At 36.5% G+C, this 18,098-nt stretch overlaps 1 protein-coding gene across 1 annotated transcript in view; it reads right to left on the bottom strand.

The window, feature by feature from the left end:
- The window catches only part of LOC126471506 (uncharacterized), a 219,733-nt gene extending 213,440 nt beyond the window's left edge, over nt 1-6,293 (bottom strand). The window contains exon 1 of the mRNA XM_050099726.1: nt 5,984-6,293. The gene's annotated coding sequence lies outside the window, so the exon portion shown is untranslated. The remainder of the gene's footprint in view (nt 1-5,983) is intronic.
- Nucleotides 6,294-18,098: the final 11,805 nt, after the last annotated feature.

Raw genomic sequence — 18,098 nt, forward strand, 5'->3', positions numbered from 1 at the left:
CAGCGACGCACGGATGCACGCCAATACCGTAGGATCCTACGCAGTGCCGTAGGGGACCGCACCGCCACTTCCCAGCAAATTAGGGACACTGTTGCTCCTGGGGTATCGGCGAGGACCATTCGCAACCGTCTCCATGAAGCTGGGCTACGGTCCCGCACACCGTTAGGCCGTCTTCCGCTCACGCCCCAACATCGTGCAGCCCGCCTCCAGTGGTGTCGCGACAGGCGTGAATGGAGGGACGAATGGAGACGTGTCGTCTTCAGCGATGAGAGTCGCTTCTGCCTTGGTGCCAATGATGGTCGTATGCGTGTTTGGCGCCGTGCAGGTGAGCGCCACAATCAGGACTGCATACGACTGAGGCACACAGGGCCAACACCCGGCATCATGGTATGGGGAGCGATCTCCTACACTGGCCGTACACCACTGGTGATCGTCGAGGGGACACTGAATAGTGCACGGTACATCCAAACCGTCATCGAACCCATCGTTCTACCATTCCTAGACCGGCAAGGGAACTTGCTGTTCCAACAGGACAATGCACGTCCGCATGTATCCCGTGCCACCCAACATGCTCTAGAAGGTGTAAGTCAACTACCCTGGCCAGCAAGATCTCCGGATCTGTCGCCCATTGAGCATGTTTGGGACTGGATGAAGCGTCCTCTCACGCGGTCTGCACGTCCAGCACGAACGCTGGTCCAACTGAGGCGCCAGGTGGAAATGGCATGGCAAGCCGTTCCACAGGACTACATCCAGCATCTCTACGATCGTCTCCATGGGAGAATAGCAGCCTGCATTGCTGCGAAAGGTGGATATACACTGTACTAGTGCCGACATTGTGCATGCTCTGTTGCCTGTGTCTATGTGCCTGTGGTTCTGTCAGTGTGATCATGTGATGTATCTGACCCCAGGAATGTGTCAATAAAGTTTCCCCTTCCTGGGACAATGAATTCACGGTGTTCTTATTTCAATTTCCAGGAGTGTAATTTACAATGCATTGCTCTTCTGTGTATATCTTCCACCTCTCAACTTTGCCTTTTTTGATTAGTACTGGCTTGCCATTGAAGTTCTTGACATTTATACAGCAGCTTCCCTTTCTCCAAAGGACTCTTTAATTTTCTGTGGGCGGAATTTATCTTTGCCTAGTTATACATGCTTCTTCATCCTTGCATTTCTCATATAGCAGGTTCTGCTTAGCCATTTTGCACTTGCTGTCAATCTCTCTTTTTGGACATCTGTATTTCCTTTTCACGGCTGCAGTTGCCGTATTTTTATATTTTCTTCTTCGTCAATCATTTCAATATCTCGTGCATTATCCAGCTATTTCTACTGGTCCTTTTCTTTTTACTTGTTTGATACTCTACTATATTCACCATTTTATTTCTCAGTGTTACCCATTTGCCTTCTGTTGGGTTTCTTAAGCTTCTTTCAGTCGATAGTTGCCTACTTCTTCCTTGAAATTCTCATCAACCTCTGCTTATTTCGACTTATCTGTGTCCCATCACGTTAATTTCTTACCTTTCTGCAGTTTCCTCTGTTTTAATGTGCAATTCATAACCAATAAAAATATTTGCAGAATCCATATCTGCACCTGGAAATTTTTTGAGTTTAATATCTGGTTTCGAGATCTCTGTCCTACCATCAGGTAATGTATTTGAAATCTTTCTTGTGTCTGCAGGTCTTTGCCATGTGTACAGCCTTATTTCATGATTTTTAAACCATCTATTAGTGATGATTAAATTATGATCCATGCAGAATCTACCAGAATTTTTCATTCTTTCCCCCAGTCCTTGTCCTGATACTCTTTTCCCTTCTTTTCATTTTCCTGCTACCTAATTCCAATCCTCATCAAAGTTAAATTCTACTCTCCCTCAACTATCAGAATAATTTATTTTATCTCATCATAAATTCTTTCAATCTGTACGTCATGTGCAAAGCTAGTTGGGATATAAACATGTAATTTTGTGGTGGATGTTGGTTTCATTTTTTTCTTGACTACGATGATGTGTATGCTGTTCATAGAAACTTAACCTACACCCTTATTTTCTTCTTCATCATTGGACATATCCCAGCATGATCCCCAATTGATTTCATATTTATAACCCCGTACAGACCTGACCAGAAGTCCTGTTCTTTCTGCCACTGCACTTCACTAATTTCAAATATATCAATCTTCATATTTGTTTCCCTTTTTAAATTCTCCAAACTACCTGCTCGATGCACCCCACTTGCAAACAGCACTTGGCAGACAGGGATAGTGACACATTCGAGTGCTAGCCAAGCTCTACAACGCTTAACTTGGGTCACACAATGGGGATCGGTGTTACCACTGTGGCAAAATCATTGCCTACATGTAGCTATAGAGTTATGAACCCTGAAGTGCAGTAGGCATGTTGCACAATATTGTGACAACCTGGGGTTAGAGTATCATCTTGTTTCTTCAGTTCTAGGCTGTTAAGTCAGTTCTACTGGTTAACTTGAGTTTTTTTGGGAGCTTAGAATGCTGACTGTGGGTTGCACATTATCCAAACAAACCAAAAAAGAAGCTTCATTTTACTTTAATTATGCAGGCCAGCCCTAAACACTGGATGGTGTGAAAATAATCTAATAAATCCATTCACATGATCAGACTTTACATTTTGTAAGCCAGATGACTTCAAAGTTACTATTTTAATCAGTCACTTTTTATTGTTAGTTTTGTGATATTCAACAAGGTTTATGTAGCCTGTCTGACTTTTTCGTTCTATTGCAGTATTCAGTGACAATCTAAACATTATAACTATATGAATGAAAATATCTTTAGTGAATATTGTCTGCCATAATTTCCCGATTTGTTGAATCATATGCAGATGTCATTTTCGATCGTTTAATTGAAAAGAATGTATCCATATTCATTATTACTAGTACAAAAAGATTTACTTTGCATTTATTTATGACATATGCTTGCCTTTTGGGTTATGAAAGTAGTGTGTTCTTCAAAATATACTGAGTCAACTACCAATGCTTTGAGATACAATAAAACTGATAATACCATATTACAATTTATTCTTAGGTATAATTGCCTGCTGAGGACCATATCAAATACGAAAATTTTAAAACCTTGACCACTCCTGAATAAATTTCTGCAAACATCCACGTTTGCTGCATTTAAATATGGCTGCCATCAATGTTTGCACCATATCATAGCTCAGAAAAGAAAATACACACTGTCATCTGAAGCTGTCAAACCAAACAAATGTGTCCCTTATTAGTTGGTTAGTAGATAACTGCCTATAACAGCTAATTTTAAAATGGTGATGTGTAATGTCGTTCTTATGGCGTCAGGTTAGAATTACACAATGACTTTTCAATCGAATTATCGTTTAAACAATTTCAAAGACAACCAAAATGATGTTCAGGTATCCTTACACTCTGTCTCTGTTGTTTGGAGGCAAATCGTGTTTGTAATATATTGACTAAACTGGTTTGGTGTGGGGACAGAAGGGCTAAAAGTTACAAAAACAATAATTACTACAAAATCAAAATTTATACATAATTTAATTGGTATATTAAAAGACTGTATCTGATTAGCACATTACGTATTAGGCGTCGGATTTTGTAAGGTTGAGTTATCTTGAAATTTGCTGCTACATCCTTATTTCTGCTTTAGTTAATTAATAATGACTAAAACATCTTCTTTTAGATTAATCAGATCTCTTCTATCACGGCATTTTGACCTCACAGTTTGATCAATCTATCTCATATGTTTAAAAACTATATTTAACGAAAGTACCAAAAAGCAAAGTGAAACACACTTTCGTATCAGAGTTAGTGGGATTAGTCCATAGAAGCCATCCTCCACACACATAATGTTACTGTGGGTGGTTCTGATTTCCACTAGGTGTTAGTAATGCTGATGATAGTTTCTAAATAAGAAAACTTAAATTACAAAGTGAAAGCTGATAAAGTAGATATAAGTGAAAAGATTTATATGAAAAGACACAATAACTTGATAGCATTTTTATGTTGTATTAGGGACTGTTTCTTATGCTATGAGTGACTGAAATCAGGAAGTACCACAGTGTGTGACTGGCATTTGCATGAAATCAGACTGTGACATGATATCTTTCTCCCACAGTGTAATGTGCTCTTTGTCTTGACTACCACATTTATGAAAGCGCTGCTAAAGATTCGATCATAACTAAATATTTATGACAAAACGTTCAAATATGTGTGAAATCTTATGGGACGTAACTGCTAAGGTCATCAGTCCCTAAGCTTACATACTACTTAACTTAAATTATCCTAAGGACAAACACACACACCCATACCCGAGGGAGGACTCGGACCTCTGCCAGGATCAGCCGCACAGTCCTTGACTGCAGCACCTTAGACCGCTCGGCTAATCCCACGCAGCATTTATGACAAGCAAAACTACAAATATGATTGCTGTTTATTTCATTTGCACCAATTTAAGCTGTGCTCTTAGGTTTGTGTATAACCACACTCTCAAAAATCGTGGCTTATTTCAAAGAAACCACAAAGTATTGGTAACAAGCAAGACTATACATATGATTGCTGCTCGTTTCACTCGCAGTAACTTAAGCTTTACTTGTAGGTTCCCACCTAACCACACCCTCAGGAATCATGACATATTAAAAAAAAGTCAATTATTTGTGATAAGAAAAAATATAAATTTCATATGATGTAAATGTCTTTACTGCTTGTTTCACTAGCAGCAGTTTCATCGTTCATTTTTTAAGCTTGAAGCCATGAAAGAGAAGAAACTCATTTCATGTAAATAACATCAAATATTGTGGGACATGCTTCTATTACATAAATAAGAAGACCCAGAATGTGTTACAAAAGCAAAGCTGGAGAGAAAAGGTATTAGTGTGTTCTAGGATATTATCCTACTTCTTTCAGTTCTATAACAATACGTCTCTAACCACAGTGAATGCATTTCATCTTGAAATCTCTTAAGGACTGATGTGTCTAAGGGATATTTAATTATAACAAACTGTATATAGAGTGATGTGTTTGTGATAAATCTTCTTTTTGACGTTGCCTTCAAATTGCATACTGTCAAAAAATCCAAGTTATAACATGGAAACAATGAAATATGATGATACAATACTGTGTCTCAAAATTAGTGAGTGAGGAATGTCACATGACCGATTTCTGATTTCAACCAAACACTAGCCACTAATTTCTGATTTCAGCCAAATGCCAGCTACATAACATAATACTTCCTAATTTTAGTGACTCACGATACGTTATGTCATAGCCAGTGATTAATATGTGAAAATTTATGTTATGATGGTACCACTTTTGTTCCAGCTGGTAAAAATTGAGGAGCATTAAAGCAGTAAAGTAGGGATCATTTCAGAGCAGCCAGTAAGTGGTTCCATCTCACTGAATTTTGTATTAATACTGACAAACTGTAAATATTCTCTTTACCTTATCAATTAAAGAGGATGGCAATAACTGCTTCAGCTAAACTTCTTGACTTCTGTCTTCACACGAAATTAACATGGAAGAATTATACCAAATATATCTCTACTAACTTAGTATGTGTTACATATTTGTTAGGTAAACTAAGGTCATGTGTTAATGATAAGCTATTGCTAAATGCATACTATACCTTTTTCCAAGCACAATTGACATGCCATTGTGTTATTGAGTAATTTCCCTGGAGCAAAAAAAGATCACATTTGGCAAAAATAAGGAGTTCAGATGCATTTGTGGGGCTGTAAATAATGAGTCTTGGAAACCCTATTTAAAAAAAAAATAAATAAATAAAAATACCAACAGCTACATTTCTTTTCATATTAAGTTGTCTAAAAGGCCTACATACAAAAAAAACTAGCATTATTACAAACTAAAACACTCTATCCATTGATGTTATTTTGGAAATTTGTGGTACGTTCCTATTGGGACAAACTGCTGAGGTCATTGGTTTACACACTACTTAATCTAAAACTATCTCACGCTAAGGATAACACACCCATCCATGCCCGAGGGAGGATCCGAACCTCTGAAGGGGGGGAGGACTGCAGGAACTGTGGCAAGGTGCCTCGACCCCGCGGTGGTGTAGCCACGTGGCCCGTCAATATAATACACACCTAAAACAGAAGACAGACATCACAGTCGCTAGACTTAAGGAAACTCTAGACAGTTACAAATACATGAGGGTAAAACAGTTTAATATGTTGTCACTACAGGTACACAATGTGTCACCAATATGTTTAAAGACGTCGCACAGATGTGGCTTTGAGAGAAAAAGCATTTTATACAATAGAAGAGTTCAAAACAGGCTTTAAAAATTATCTCAGACAGTAATATAGTTTCATTACATTAAAATTATGTATGTGATTCTACAGAATACATCATGCGCAGTATGATGGACAATTTAATGTCGAACAGTAATTACGTAAAATATTTTTTAGTCTGTGCGTGTTATTTATGTAATTGTATTGCTATGTCTGTGTACACAAAAGATTATGTTGGTTGCATTTTTAAAGGTGTATAATAAATAAATAAATGAAACATCCTTCATCTGAAGCACTTGATTAGATAGAAAATGTGTATTTGTAATTGACCTTGATCTTTTTTCCTTTCAGATGATTTTGCAGTTACAGTCATCTCGAATACAGGCTGCTGTGGCAGACTTATATCCATTTATGGTATTTACCAAACTATTCTATTCGTTATGTTCGGCTGACATAGAGACCCATAAATCTTCCTGTCTATTCCAGAAATTGGGAATCTAGCACTTTCTGCAGTGTTTGCTTATTTTTACATGACATCCATTTTCTCACTGTCGTTTCTTGGGGTGGTAGGTTTTATATTTCCACAATATTATTTGTTGACTGGAATACTCTCTTTCAAATTCTGAAGGTGGCAGGGGTAAAATACAGGGAGCGAAAGGCTATTTACAATTTGTACAGAAACCAGATGGCAGTTATAAGAGTCGAGGGACATGAAAGGGAAGCAGTGGTTGGGAAGGGAGTAAGACAGGGTTGTAGCCTCTCCCCGATGTTGTTCAATCTGTATATTGAGCAAGCAGTAAAGGAAACAAAAGAAAAATTCGGGGTAGGTATTAAAATTCATGGAGAAGAAATAAAAACTTTGAGGTTCGCCGATGACATTGTAATTCTGTCAGAGACAGCAAAGGACTTGGAAGAGCAGTTGAATGGAATGGACAGTGTCTTGAAAGGAGGATATAAGATGAACATCAACAAAAGCAAAACAAGGATAATGGAATGTAGTCTAATTAAGTCGGGTGATGCTGAGGGAATTAGATTAGGAAATGAGGCACTTAAAGTAGTAAAGGAGTTTTGCTATTTGGGGAGCAAAATAACTGATGATGGTCGAAGTAGAGAGGATATAAAATGTAGGCTGGCAATGGCAAGGAAAGCGTTTCTGAAGAAGAGAAATTTGTTAACATCCAGTATTGATTTAAGTGTCAGGAAGTCATTTCTGAAAGTATTCGTATGGAGTGTAGCCATGTATGGAAGTGAAACATGGACGATAAATAGTTTGGACAAGAAGAGAATAGAAGCTTTCGAAATGTGGTGCTACAGAAGAATGCTGAAGATTAGATGGGTAGATCACATAACTAATGAGGAAGTATTGAATAGGATTGGGGAGAAGAGAAGTTTGTGGCACAACTTGACCAGAAGAAGGGATCGGTTGGTAGGACATGTTCTGAGGCATCAAGGGATCACCAATTTAGTATTGGAGGGCAGCGTGGAGGGTAAAAATCGTAGAGGGAGACCAAGAGATGAATACACTAAGCAGATTCAGAAGGATGTAGGTTGCAGTAGGTACTGGGAGATGAAAAAACTTGCACAGGATAGAGTAGCATGGAGAGCTGCATCAAACCAGTCTCAGGACTGAAGACCACAACAACAACAACAATATTATTTTCCAACTAATGAGAACTAATCAAGTAGATATATATGCAAAACAGAACTAACAGCCCCTTGGTTTCCAGAGCTCTTACTTCCATAACATAAGGTGTGCAAAGTTAACGTATCTATAGAAATACCAGTAACTTGATGTTTTTAATATCTGGATCTGCGTCGTTTACCAGTCATGATTGGACAGACTGTGTGAAGATTAAATATGCAAGAGTTATTTATCATTTTTCATATATATAAGGAAATATATATGATACACACACTGAAGAGCCAAAGAAACTGGTTGTTGTTGTTATTGTCTTCAGTCCTGGGACTGGTTTGATGCAGCTCTCCATGCTACTCTATCCTGTGCAAGCTTTTTCATCTCCCAGTACCTACTGCAACCTACATCCTTCTGAATCTGCTTAGTGTATTCATCTCTTGGTCTCCCTCTACGATTTTTACCCTCCACGCTGCCTTCCAATACTAAATTGGTGATCCCTTGATGCCTCAGAACATGTCCTACCAACCGATCCCTTCTTCTGGTCAAGTTGTGCCACAAACTTCTCTCCTCCCCAATCCTATTCAATACCTCCTCATTAGTTATGTGATCTACCCATCTAATCTTCAGCATTCTTCTGTAGCACCACATTTCGAAAGCTTCTATTCTCTTCTTGTCCAAACTATTTATCGTCCATGTTTCACTTCCATACACGGCTACACTCCATACGAATACTTTCAGAAATGACTTCCTGACACTTAAATCAATACTGGATGTTAACAAATTTCTCTTCTTCAGAAACGCTTTCCTTGCCACTGCCAGCCTACATTTTATATCCTCTCTACTTCGACCATCATCAGTTATTTTGCTCCCCAAATAGCAAAACTCCTTTACTACTTTAAGTGCCTCATTTCCTAATCTAATTCCCTCAGCATCACCCGACTTAATTAGACTACATTCCATTATCCTTGTTTTGCTTTTGTTGATGTTCATCTTATATCCTCCTTTCAAGACACTGTCCATTCCATTCAACTGCTCTTCCAAGTCCTTTGCTGTCTCTGACAGAATTACAATGTCATCGGCGAACCTCAAAGTTTTTATTTCTTCTCCATGAATTTTAATGCCTACCCCGAATTTTTCTCTTGTGAAGAGTACTTTTGCTCCCCACAACATCAGTATAAACAACAATCAACTGCTCATATATCATGAGGCTTTATCTAAAATTGGTTTTGAAACTTATACCTTTGCATGCATGTCCTCACATGCATGCCTTCACCCACAGGGAAGACTTAGCTTCCAAAAATTAGAAAAATTCAGAAATGCTCACTATGGAGACTTTTTTTTGTAAAAAAGTAAAAATAAATCTTTCTCTCATTCTTTGTTACAACAGTGTTTTTTCATCAGTTTCAATTAATATGTGACTTCAAATTATTAATTTATACATGCAAATATACACACTTGGTTGTACAGGCAGTTTTGTTCTAACAAGTGTATTCCAGTGGAGGACTTTTGTTTTAGATGATAATAGGTTATTTAAATTTTGAAATTATGATTTCTGTTTATACAGTTTTAAAGAGACAACATTCCTGAGACCAAATAATTTCTTTGACTTAGGATACACCAAACGATAAGCATTAGGGTGTGGATTTTCTATGACTTCAACAGGCCCAATATAGATATCAAAGAATTTTTTAATTTCTGAAGTTAACATTTTTGATTTTTCATGAGATTTGACCAGAACAAGATCCCCAATTTTAAAAGTGGTTAATCTTACCCTATTGTTATGTCTTTTATTCCTCTTTTCCCCTTGTTTCCTCATAGTTTCCCTGAAAATATCTTCTCTCTCTTGCATAGTTAAAGGTGTACATTTAGGAAATTCAATAAGTTCTGATATAAGATTTGGAGGTCTAATATTAAACATAATCTCATACGGTGAAAATCCTGTGGAACTATGTTGTAGGCTATTCATAATATCTTCAAAATTTCGAATGTGCCCAAAACAAGGTTGGATGTTTATGGCTACAATAGGTTCTACAAAGTCTCCCAATTTCCCTCATATATCTTTCTGCAGGATTGGTGGACGGAGAATAAACAGATATAAGTATATGCTTCAATTTTGATCTTTCAATAAACTTTTTCCAAATTTTAGAGGTGAACTGTGAACCATTATCTGATAATATAGCTTTTGGTTTACCCACCTGTTCGAAATAATCTCTTTCAATTTTTATTATAATTTCATGGCAAGTAGCTTTTTTCACTGGATATAGTTTAATTAATTTTGAAAATACATCTACCATAACAAATACGTAACAGTAACCACCTTTACTCTTTGGTAACATTCCATATAAGTCCACTGCGATAAGATCTAAAGGTTTTTCCAGAATAATGTTTTGCATCTCTCCACCACATCTTTGATTGCTCACTTTAAATCTCTGCCATTTGTCACAGGTTGCCAATTCTTTTCTTACCTTCTTTCCAATATTGTAAAAATAAACATTTTCTTGTATCTTTTGAATACACTTCTGTATCCCACAATGACCAAAACTTTCATGTATGTAAATGATCAGCTTATCAGCATCTGCCTCTGGCCAACACAGTTTCCAATTATCAGAATCTACATCTGTTCTCCGAAATAAAATCCCCTTATGCAATTTGTAAAATTTATCAAGTTTCTCATACCCCTTCTTGCCTAAACATTCTTTGATTAATTTCCAACTCTGATCTAAATTTTGATTTTTTCTAATTTTGTTACACATAGCTCTAATTGTTTTTTCATTTTCCACCCCTTTCAAGTATCTAATTTTAAATTGCTTTTCCTCCTCTTGTTCAAAAATCTCCCTTTCTCCCCCAATTGGTAACCTTGAAAGTGAATCAGCTACTACATTCTCAGAACCTTTTATGTGTTTGATTTCAAAGTCAAACTGTTGCAGTAAAATTGCCCATCTGGTCAATCTACTGTGGTATAATTTGCACTCTTGTAAGTAACTCAAAGCTTTGTGATCCGAAAATACTATGGTTTTATGTCCAACAAGGTAAATTCTAAATTTTGTAAAAGCCCAATGAATTGCCAAAAGTTCCTTCTCTGTGACTGTATAATTTTTCTCACGCTTGAGCAACATTCTGCTTGAAAATGCTATGGTACAATGTATCTTAACTCCATTCTCTACTCTTTCTTGAAATAACTCTGCTCCAAGCCCATAATTACAGCTATCCGTGTTCAAACAAAATGGTAAATTAAAATCTGGTCTGTGTAATAAGTGTTGCTTCCTCAACTCTTGCTTAATTTTATCAAACTCTTCCTGACAACTTTTATACCAAACCCAAACAGTGTTTTTCTTAAGTAATTGACTTAAACATGGTGCATTCAGACTCTGATCACTTATATGTTTTCGGTAATAACTGCATAACCCAAAGAACGACTTTAATTGTTTTTTAGTCTTACGAATAGGAATTTCTGAAATTGCTTTAATTTTTTCTGGATCTGCCAAAATTCCCTTGTCTGTGACAATATGACACAAAAATTTTAATTCAGAAACTGCAAATTTACATTTCTCTAATTTCAATGTCATCCCCCCTTTTCTAAGTTTTTCACAAACTGACTTCAAAATCAAAAAATGTTCCTCCCAATTTTGCCCTGTAACCAAAATGCCATCTACATAAATTATCGGTTTAGACGCAAGTTCTTGCCCCAGTACATGATCCAAAGCTCTTATAAATTCAGAAACAGAAGAATTTAACCCAAATGGCACAACACAATATTGGTAACTCTTACCATTGTACAAGAAAGCAGTATATTTTCTAGGATTAACCGAAAGTGGTACCTGATGAAAACCCAAAGTTAGATCCAAACTTGACATATATTTTAAATCTGTAAATTTATAGAGTAACTCATCAATATTTTCAGGATGGTCTGTCTGTCTGAACAAAATTTTGTTTAAGTGTGTAGAGTCCAAAACCAATGTTACTCCACCATCTTTTTTCGAAACTACTACTAGAGGATTATTATATGCACTGATACTCCTTTCCATTATATTACATCCTTCCATCTTTTTCAGCTCTTTCTCAACAGCAGGTCTTTTTGATATTGCAATACTGTATGGTTTTATGAAAAATGGTTTATGAGGTTTTACCTGAAGCTCACACTGATAACCCTTTACCCTTCCAGGTATGTCACTGAAAACATCACTGTATTCCCACAGCAGATTTTCTAACTGTTGTTTTTGCTCCCCAGATAAATTTTGTGTTTCTGAAATTTTCAAATTTACTAAATTCCCAAATTCAACTTCATCAGTATCAAATCTATGAGTTTCAATATTCTCCAATCTATTTTCTTTTAGTAAATTGATACTGTCAAAATTTCCATTACTCCGATCACCAAGTGTGTTCACAAAATTTGTCTGAATGTATTCCCTTTCACTAGTTTCTACAAAAGTTATTTTCCAACCCAATCAAATGCTGTATTTACTTCTACTATCCAATTCATACCCAAAAGAAAATCCTCATTAAATTCCTGAATTACAAAACATCCATGTGTGAACAACTTGCCTTCAATTAAAAATGTCACTAAAGCCTGGCTTTTTACCAATTTACTGCTCTTCCCAGTAGCACCTTTTATCTTTACCCCAACAACTGGCATTTCAACATAATCTTTCCCCACTTTCAATTTCTTGCTTAACCTTTCAGATATTCCCGAGATCTCGCTTCCAGTATCAATTAAACATTTACCAATCCATGACCCAATTTGAACTTTTATATAAGGACTGCAAAATTTTCTCAGAACCTGTATCCTCATGTAATAAATCACTTTCAATTTCCCCAAACCTATACTTATCAGAATCATATGGCATATCATTACATGTATTAATTGTCACAGTTATAAAATTTGCACAAGAGACAAAAGTGTCATGAGTACTCTCTATTATCTCAAATAGCCAAGAATTTTCATACAAATCACATTGTATACTATTGAAGTACTTATCCTTCAGCTTTTCAAAAATAAAATATCTCATCTTTTTCCACCACTCAGGACATACAGTTTCACATACATTAATAAGCATCTTTCTAAAGTTCTTGTCAAAAGAAATAGTTTCACTGTTCAGCCATATATTCATAAGAAATGTGTGTGTATCATTAGTATCTGTAAAAGTTTCACTTAGGTTACAAGATATACATGTGTCATCGTTATTTGTGTAGTCAGATTCTTTACCAACAACATCAAAATTCACACTTTCACATACATCCAGCTTGTGAGCTTTATTCATCCTGGTAACATCCCTGGGAATTTCTATAATATTCTCACTATTTAATCCATTTTCAACCATGTGTATACCCAACTCCCTATTTAAACTAATGAAATACCTTTCCTCAACATCATCATCAATACCATTACCATCATTATCAACTTTATCAACAACATCATTATCATTACACATATTCAGGTCATGCACATTCAAATTATTCCCCAAAATATTATTTCCCCTTTCTAAAATTACCAGATCAATTTCACCAACATTTTCATTCTCACAGCATGCATTCTCTCTTTCATTCACACACATCTCTGAACTACTACAAATTACATCATCTGACAAAGTGTTGTTCTTTTCTGCCCGAGTGTAAAACTCTGTTAAATTAAATGAATCACAATTACTTTTATCTACTGTATGTTCTTGTGTACTGAAAATTTTATCTTTATCAATATTATTTTCCTCTTGAAATTTTTTCAATAAGTAACAACTAATAACCTCATGTGATAGCTTAGGTTTGGAACTGTCATGTTTGGGTTTATGATAGTCACATCCATTGGTCCTTTCATCATGCTCACCTTCTGCCTCAACCTTGCGGACCTTCAAGGGGGCGTCTACTCGTTTATTATTTCTGGTTCCTGTATGAACTGCTGATTGTGGTTCTGCCAATGTCTCTGATCAACATTTCTGATCCCATTCCTATGCCAAACATTACCTGATTGTTGGTAGTTCCTATTGCACTGACCTCTATAAAAATTTCTGTGATTTTGATCCCTAAAGTGTTCTCTATTTTGTTGATTATTAATGTGAAAATGTTGTTCTTCTTTTGGATAAAAATTATGGTCCTTCTTTTCAAAATTGTTATATCCCCCTGAATTTTGACTGACGCCATGATAATTGTTTTGTTCCCTTTTTTGAAAGTTGTCATTTCCCCAATTTTGACCATTACCTTTCTGAGTAAACCCACTGTGTGTTCGTGTTGTTACCCTATCTAACTTGTCAATATAATTGAGAAACTGCTCTACATTACTATCAGGACAATGAACTAAACTCAACTGCATTGCTGATGGCAATCTTCTCTTTAAGGTATCAATTTTGATCAAGTCATCCAAAGGTTTTGTTAAATGAATAAGTTTTTGAAGTTCACTTTTGCAAAATTGTTTCATGCTCCCATCTGATTCTCTATAGTTTCGCCCATTCAAAAATTCACTTTTGATTCTAGTTTGTTTAAGATCATCCCAAAATTTTTCCAGAGTTACAATCTGGTTTGCCCAAGTCAAAGCTTCCCCTTCCAAGAATTTTTTCACAAATTTAATTTTTATTTCATCTGGTGAGTGAGGTAAAAAACAATCCTTACAATACAGCATAAAATCAACGGGATGTAAGGATCCATCTACCGAAAAGTGCTTCAATGGAATATTAGATACAAGATTACATGTGTTGACATTGTAATTTTTGCTTTGAAATTCAATGCTAAAACTTTCAATTTTTTCGCTAAGTTCTTTGACAGATGTTTTGTTTTCTAAATCATTGCATTCTACTTTTTCTTCTAGAGTAACCAAACGATTGTCAGTTTTTTGTTCTACATTTTTTACTAAAACTTTTGGGAAATACGGAAGCGTCCGATCCCACCCGTCTGCTTTGACCCATGACGTCACAAATATGGCGGAAACAAAAACAAACACAGAAGCCTAATGACACTAACGGGACAAGCGCGGGAAATGGGGTGTTTTCGGTGGGGGGCAAACTAAATATAAACAAATTTAGACGCCTTGCGTACCTACAACGTGTAAGTGAAGACAGCCATGCATGAATACCGACCCACCTCCCCAGGGGTCGTAACCCCTGCAACCCATAGAAGATAAAAGGTGCTTCAGTAGCTGATTAGTGTTTTTTGTCTTTTTAAAAAAAAAAAATCTCACGGGATAGAACGAACAGATCAAAGATAAATATAATAAACTAAAACAGAAACTCGAGGAAACAGATAATTAAAATAAGTAATAAGTGTTTTTAAATTTAAAAAAATCTTACGAGATAGAACGAACAGATCAGAAAAGTAAATAAAATAAGATAAAACGGAACTGGACTCAAACCAAACTCCGCGCCGTCATGACGTCACACACAACACCCTTCCGTCACGGGTCAAAGCCGACGCGTTGGATCGGACGCTTCTGTCGACCCAACTTTTTGTATTCTCATCCAAATTTTTAATATCCCCTTTTATCTCATTAAAACCCATTAAATTTCGTTCCCTATCTACCAGTAACTCATTTTGTACAGTATTAATTTCACCGCTCAATTTAGCATCAATTTCATTTACTTTTGCTTCCACAGATTCAATTTTTTCCTCAACACTGCCAACTCTGTTCGAAAGCTCACCCACTTGGGTATTGACTGCTTGGACTTGCAACAAAATGTTATCAATTTTTTCATCCCAGTAAGTCTCATTGTCGTCAACTGATTGTTTAATTTCTTTCGTAAAATTTACAAGAAAACTTTTTAAATCAAATTTATCGGTTCTTTCTCTTTCATTTGACCTGTCCTGATGTTCGAAGTCTATTAAATTACTACTTTCTACTTTAGGCACAATACTCTCGAAAATCTCATAAGTCATTGTGAAGAACAAAAATTTATACACAACAATATAAAACAAGATAAAAATATTGTTTTAACAAAATACGAGGGTTTCGTGACTTATCTGGAACATTCTTCTACTGTTGCAGAACCACGTTTTCCATCCATGTGATTGTTGACCAAAATTCTTGAAGTATTTTCTTCTGTCGAAAATTAATTTTTTGCCGAAACATTTCTTCTCCAAAACTTTTACTTCCCGATGAACACAAACACTGCAACACACATTCTGAAGAAACTGGTATTAACACACAAAACTGTTCTTCCTCGTAGCACTGTTGAAAATCTCGTGAACGCAATATCCCGGCTACAGTCCCCAGTTGAAATATGGCATCCCGGCTAAGAGACAAGTTGAAAATATGATCACTATCTTGCCATATTTCGTGACAGTACCTTTTCCGTTAGACGTTTGCAAGGCGATATTAGTCTTGGCTTCAGTTGTCTAAGTATGATTCCACAATGCATCGTTGTCGGCTGCAGAAAAGACGTGGTTCAACGTGTTTCTCTCATTTTGGTGTTTCAAATACAGTTTCTTCAAATGTAGTTTCTTCTTTTTAGTTAATACAAAAATAATAGTAACATAATTCAAAATTATTTATGATGGCGACCTTCTCATTGTTCTTCCGTCAAAACACACCACGACAATAGTCAAAGACGACTCCAACGTCAAAGATATTTTACACAATTCACAAGTTTTCACTTGTAATCAGCCTCTTTGCTATTCTTCGATACATCACAGTCTAATATAACAGTCGCGACACTTCGCCTCGATTTTGTTGCCAGCAGCGCCCCAAGAGGCTGGTAGGTTACACTGTGAATTCGGCGCGATCGTGAAAGAGAATAGTGGTTGTTTATTTTGATTTATACAATGGCTTTTACTGGCGGGAGCGTTTGTAGCGCAATACATTGCACCAACAACAGGAAGAAGACACCACAGCTGTCTTTTTTTAGGTTTCCTAAGGATCCTGAGAGGTATATACCATCATGTTACTAAACTGTATCGTCAGGATTCACTTGCAAACTATATGTGTATAAATGATGAATGTTTCGTTTTAGGAGCAGAAAATGGCTTGTTAATAGCAGGCGAGAAGACCTCATTAAGAAAGAACCAGTGTACCTGTATAATAATATTAGGTTTTGTTCGCTACATTTCGAACAAAACCTGTTCATGAACGCAGACAACAACAAACTCGTGTGGAATGCAGTACCCACACTGTTTGACATTCCAAATAAGCCACCTCAGCTGACGATGAAGAGGAAACTGCCACAAAGATTCGACAGTCAATCTAAAGCAGTAAAACAGTCCTATGACACAGAAGCAGCCGGTTCAACTCTGCATGTATCAGTGCCAGATTCGTGTGAATTGTCAACACAGACTTGCTTTGACGATGAAGTGGTTAGATTAAGTGCAGCTGTTCGTGTCTTACAAAAGCGTGTGAAGTGTCAGAATGTGCAAATCGCTAGACTTCGAGCGAAACTATTACGGGACAAGGAAAGTGCCTACAGACAGCGACAGAAACTGTATCAGAAGGAGCAAGTGAACAAGGACAAACGAATGTTAAAGACCATAGGATCCCCATATTTAAAAAAAGTGCCCTTGACTTGTTGTTAAGCCAGATTAGCATGCCATTGAAAGAGAAACGTGCTGCAAGATGGAAAGACGAAAATAAGCTGTTTGCTCTAAATTTATTATATTACAGCACTCAGGCATACAGGTTTTTGTCAGAATGTTTTATGCTTCCATCAGTGCGTAGGGCTACATTACAAAGGTATGTGGAAGGCATACAAATAAAATGTGGGATAAGTGACAATATATTCCATCTTTTAAAGCAAAAGGTGCAACATTTTTCTTATAATGATAAACTTGTGAACATGTCATTGGATGAAATGTCTCTAATGGCAAATTTGACATATGAGGCACAGCTAAAATTGCGAACAGTGTGTTGGTGATAATGATTAGTGGCATTTTTTCTTGTTTCAAACAACCATTGCTGTACTGTTTTTGTAAAGGAACAGTGGGAGCTATGCATTCGACTGCTATATTTTATGAAGTAGTCAAGAGACTTAAGGAAATTGGCTTGGTTGTAAAGACCTGTGTGACTGATCAGGGTTCAAATTTTGTGGACTGGAGAAAGAGACGGAATTACACAAGTCAATCCAAGTTTGGTATATGAGGAGCAGAAGATCTATTTCTTCTATGATACCCCACATTTGTTTAAGAACATCAGAAACAACCTATTTAGGTATGACATAATTCATACATCAAATGATGGTTTGGTTGGTACTGCTTCTTGGAAGGACATTTCTCAGCTCTATTCAAATGACTTGCACAGGAAATACAAG

Source organism: Schistocerca serialis, chromosome 3, assembly GCF_023864345.2.
Source record: "Schistocerca serialis cubense isolate TAMUIC-IGC-003099 chromosome 3, iqSchSeri2.2, whole genome shotgun sequence".
In the NCBI taxonomy this organism is placed as follows: Eukaryota; Metazoa; Arthropoda; class Insecta; order Orthoptera; family Acrididae; genus Schistocerca; species Schistocerca serialis.